The sequence below is a fragment of the Myotis davidii genome, unplaced genomic scaffold, assembly GCF_000327345.1.
Source record: "Myotis davidii unplaced genomic scaffold, ASM32734v1 scaffold223, whole genome shotgun sequence".
NCBI lineage: Eukaryota > Metazoa > Chordata > Mammalia > Chiroptera > Vespertilionidae > Myotis > Myotis davidii.
In genome coordinates this window covers 4,609,593-4,615,245 of record NW_006294609.1, presented here as the reverse complement: position 1 = coordinate 4,615,245, position 5,653 = coordinate 4,609,593, and the positions used below count along the sequence as shown (strand labels likewise).

The window sequence follows — 5,653 nt, the reverse complement described above, 5'->3', positions numbered from 1 at the left end:
TCTGTGGACCGAAAAAAAACAAAAGCTTCAATTTTCATAGAAATGTAGGTTCATTTCAATAGAGACATGCTGAATACAAAGGGCTGAAATAAATAATTGTTAACATAAAATAATAGAACATTTTAATAAAAATTAATATTTGTTCTTGAACATTAACTTACCAGATACTAAATAACTAACTGCACAAACTAATAATGGAAATAAACCTATTTTTCTTGTTCTCCGAAAGCGAAATATTTCCTGTTGTGCACACCAAACAAGTCAGTTTGGTGACTTGTTTACTTGACAGTCGGGTGCTAAAATATTCGCTGCTAGTATTAGTGGAGAGAAATGGTGCACCTGCGAATAAGGTGCATGAGGGAGATGAAGGCAACATGATTATAGTAATCAATCATTAGCAAACATTGTAAATCATTATTAATAATTATGTACAATAGGATATTGTAAAAATTAAGTTACAAATTTTTATTAAGACATTCCTTACATACCATTATATAGGCTGGGCCGCAAAAATAGTCATTGTGTGCCATGCAGCGTAAGCCGTGAGTTTGACATGCTTGCTCTAGAGCAGTGGTTCTCAACCTTCTGGCCCTTTAAATACAGTTCCTCATGTTGTGACCCAACCAGAAAGTTATTTTCGTTGCTACTTCATAACTGTAATGTTGCTAGTGTTATGAATCATAATGTAAATATCTGATATGCAGGATGGTCTTAGGCGACCCCTGTGAAAGGGTCATTCAACCGCCAAAGGGGTCGCGACCCACAGGTTGAGAACCGCTGTGCTAGAGTGAAACTCTGTCTTTGTTTCCTCGTGTGGAAGAAGATGGTCTAATAGCATGAATGGGAGGGTTAAATTAAGACAATGAATGCTCTAGCTGGCTTGGCTTAGTAGATAGAGCATCAACCTGTGGACTGAAGGGTCCCAGGTTCGATGCTGGTCAAGGGCACATTTCTGGGATCCCCAATAGGGGATGTGCAGGAGTCAGCTGATCAAATATTTTCTCATCATTGATGTTTCTATCTCTCCCTTCCTCTCTGAAATCAATAAAACAAGAATACTTTTAAAAAGACAATGACTTGAAAGTGTTTAGAATAATGTCTTCCACAGAGTTGATAATGTTATTATTTTACATGCTTTGTGCTCTCCTACAGATAATTAACAACACTCCATTGCTCTGTCCCTTTGGATTGTCAGGCAATATTAATTTAATAATGCCAATGAGAAATAAATATAATAAAAAAAGTAGAAACAGGTAAAAGGAATATTTCCAACCAGACTTAGCACTGGGAATACTTCCAACCAGACTTAGCACTAGACAAGCTTGCCTCTTGCCTAAGTTGCTTACTCTCTCCCATGTACTCAGACACAGGGTGATCACACCACCCTGGATCAGATAGAGCCTTCCAGAGACTCCCAAATCTAAGGTTTATAGGCCACAGAAAGCCTAACTGATGCCTTATGTGAACGCTGTTGTTTACATTTTAATTTAAAATCTATTTATTTCATGAGTATACTTCTCCAGTTCAAATAGAACAACAAATGAATTAACAACCTCCCTAATATAATGTGTAGTTGTGACTGGGATGAAAAAACCTGGCACAGATATATATGTCAAACAAAGAGGATGGAAGGTGGCATTCTGTGAAAAACTGGTAATTCAGAAATTGTCCCAACTAAGGTAAGAAATTGATGAGAATGATCCATGAGAAAAGTTTATTTAAATGGTTTCATGAAATGGAAAATACAGTAAAATGTTTTATAAGTGCTTTTACATAAGCGTATATAATTAATTAGTAAAAGACAGAACAAAATCCTTCCTTTACGTTGTACACTTCTATAGTCTTTACAACCCTGATAAGAGCCACTTCTACTGCCCACTTCACATTTGCTCTACTGAGCCTCCTTCCACCAAGTGTATGAAGTACTTGCTATAGAAGACTTCTTCCTATCACTAATCATTTTCTTCCTTTGGGTTTTCCTCACTTAATGCCTTTTTCCTTTTTTGTGCCACTGATGCTTCACTTTCTTCTGGGGCCTCTTTTGAGCGCTGTGCTAAATCCATTCCAGCTTTAAAACCGACACCAATAACTAGACCACAGAGTAATGCTAAGAGAAAAAAAACAATGCAGGCATAAAGAAAAGGAATAAGAAGTATTGCTAAAATAAGCAAGGGGATTATGAACAGTAATTGGCTCCTCATTTTGCTTTCATCTGTATTCACACCACCTCTGCCAAAATTTTCATGATCAACACCGTAACTGATTCCTTCATCCTCACTTGGATTTTCATCCTCTATTTTGCCAGGAGAACCACTGTCCACACTCCCCCCACTTCCTGGAGTTCTGCAGTCGGGGGGTGCATAGCCAGCCTCACAGTGGCAGTGCCTTACATTGTTACAGACTCCTCTCCCATTGCACATTTCTGCTGGTCTGCAGTCATAGTTGAGCACAGCATGATCAGTGCAGGAGTAATTCATGCAGACTTTGTTTGGGGCACAAGCAGTGCCAGAGTGCACATCTCCCTCATCCGGGATATCAGTAATGTTATAGATATCCGAGCTCCAGCAGAAGTCACCTTCATAAGGAATCTGGATCAGTGTATGATGGGGTTTGACGGATGAGACCCGTCTAATATTTGTACATATAATTTTCCCACAAAATACATTATCATCAAAACACTTAACATATCTTGACAAGGCTGAGGTGGGACGGCCACAGTTTCCAAACCGGTCCCCTTTGCTGTTCATTGAAATGTAGCAGTTTTCTGGGGCTGACCGTGCAGTGTCCCCATACATAGCCATGCACTGATTATCAGGGTTTCTGCACAGACCCCCAACACAGTAGTGCAGTCTACCGCACGACGTCCCATCTTGCTTATAGGTGTCTGTGGGGCACTCTGCAGAGGTGCCATCACAATACTCTGGGAGGTCACACTCTCCCAAAGCAGAACGGCACATGAACCCCTTATTCTTCAATCGGCAACCAAAACAGCAGAGTCCATCACTACATTCTGCACTCCCCTTCAGGCGACATGTTTGGTCACAGCACGGGTCGGTATAACAGGCAGAACCACAGTCACACTGCTCCTCACCCTCCACCACACCGTTTCCACAGTAGGAACCCCTACGCAAGCGGCCTTTGTGCTGCTGAGGGTTGTTAAATAGGCAGGCCCCTCTGTGCTCCTGGAGGAACTGGTAGAAGTCGTCAGAGCTACAGTTGCTGAAGCCACTTTCTGTAGTGATATTGTCACGCATGAGGCAGAGGGGTTTGTCTTTACAAATGCAGGCTGAGTGGTCGTGCCGAATACCCAAGTTGTGACCAAGCTCATGGACCATGAGTGCTGTAAACAGCAGGACATCTTCATGATGGAAGGATTCAACAGCTGCTGCAAAACCACGTGAACAGGCACCGTTGAGAAATGCCTGTCCCATACCCTGTGCAGGATGCTGTCCGACAATCATGTGGGCAACATCATGCTTCACACGATGGAGGAGCTTCTCTTGTCTCCAGCTGTTGAAATTCCCGAGTGTAACTTGCAGGTCCACTGGGACCTCTATGAGGTCCCCCTCGGTCCAAATCTCCATTCCAGCCAGCACCACCTGTGTGTTTATTCCCCTAGTGAAGCTGTTGGCCAGGGCAATGATGTGCATCACTCTCTGGACCGTCTCATTGACGTTACTGCCCCACATTTGGAACCGCTGGTTGTTGACCACAACAAACATCTCCACATACTTGGTGAGTGACCACAAGTAGGACAGCTCCTGTAGACCGCCCCGCTTCCTGCTCCCTTGTTGCCGGCTGGTGGACACCACTGGGCTGTCTGTGGAAGTGACACTGCAGGAGACTGGAGCTTGAGGGGCCATGGTGTACAGCACATGTTCAAACCGTCTTGAAGAGTCCATGGGCTCAATGCCATAGGATTTTCCCTCCTTAATCAGGATGCCCCTGAGGCCTGAACAGGTGTTGACAGAAACGAAAGAACCCGGGACTCCTTCTATGTAGCCTTCATAGTGACAGTCATGTGAGATGGAAGGCATTTCTTGTCCCAGAATGCCATTGTGGTAGCTGAAGACTGGAAAGTTCTTGATAAAATAGTCTGTCTTCACTTTCAGATGAATCAGCTGTTTCTGGCCCTGCATATATATCACATAAGATGGCTTTTGCCTAGGGTCTTGCCTTCCCTCAACTGTCAGAGCCTTGGGGATGATTATCTCATAGGATGAGTAATATGCTGATCCCAGGTCACTACAGAAGCTTGGCAGGAATGTCAGTACCAACACCAGCACAATCCCCAACCTGACACATGAAGATCCTGGCATCAGTACCAGCGCCAAACCCTTCATCTGGGCAGCCCAGGTCTGAAGCACTCTGCTAGTCTTATACATAACCACTTTGTTCTTCTGTTGAGAAGGCAAAGAGGAGGCAGAGTCCCACAAAGGCAGCCACTGACATGGCCCCAATGAATCAGTGGCTGATGCAGGGCTTGTGTCCTTGAACAGAAGCACTCCTTGACATGCAGACCATTAGGCACTGGATTAGCTGCAGGTTTTTGCTGGCTGCATAAAGGGTGAGTACTGCCTACCTCTGGCTGTGTCCTTTCTAGTCTCTCTGACCTCTGTGTTTTCCTTCAGATAGTGTCCTCTGTGGCTTCGTTCCACAGCTTTAACTTCTGTGATTCTTGGCTATAGTCCTTTTAATATTATGGTGATGTAATCACAAAAGACTGCAAACTCTACAATGCAAGATTGTACTTTGAGAAGGAAATAAAACCTCTGTGCCTTCTCAACTGTACCACACGGAACACCCTCAACTCCTGTGTCCGTTGCTTGGCCAATTCCTAATGTTCCAGACCAGAGGATTTAGAGATCGTTGGTGGGAACACTCCATTGCCCATTTCCCCTTTTCTAAAACTCTTGCTCTGTAACACATGGACATCATACTCAGGACTTACTGATTCCTCAATGAGACTTTATAGTGATATGCACAGCTCTCATGCCAGACTGATAAGGCAAGGGGGTGGCTGTCCTGTGCCCAGGATATATCCAAAAGGGCTGGTGATTATGGGGCAAGGGTCAAGACTCCAATTTTTTATAATTATCAAAATTCAGTTTCTTGAGTTTTATTTATAACACTGCCAATAAATGTGTATGGGAGTTGCCTACAGAGCTGTCTTCGCATATGTGTGATTTTCCTGGGCACAATTGCTGGTAACTCCAGGTCCACTGCCTTCTCTGGATGGCTTGGATCTGGGGTCCTCAAACTATGGCCCACGGGCCACATGCAAATACAAATATTGTATTTGTACCCATTTTGTTTTTTTACTTCAAAATAAGATATGTGCAGTGTGCATAGGAATTTGTTCATAGGTTTTTTTAAACTATAGTCCGGCCCTCCAACGGTCTGAGGGACAGTGAACTGGCCCCCGGTTTAAAAAGTTTGAGGACCACTGGGCCTTGGATATTTTGGTACCCTAAAGTTATATCAGTTGAAGATTAGGTAGCCCAAAAGTCTTCCCTGTGTTAGAAAAATGACCTACATGTATCCAGTGCCCACTTCTGTTTTCATCCTTATTTGCACAGGTGCAAGTGTAGATGAACTACCTGGCCACTGTGGCTCAGTGGTTGAGCAGTGATGTGTGTAACAGGAGGTCACT

At 43.6% G+C, this 5,653-nt stretch overlaps 1 pseudogene; it reads right to left on the bottom strand.

Annotated features, from left to right (window-relative positions):
- Positions 1-1,952: 1,952 nt before the first annotated feature.
- Positions 1,953-4,452, bottom strand: LOC107183938 (annotated as a pseudogene).
- Positions 4,453-5,653: the final 1,201 nt, after the last annotated feature.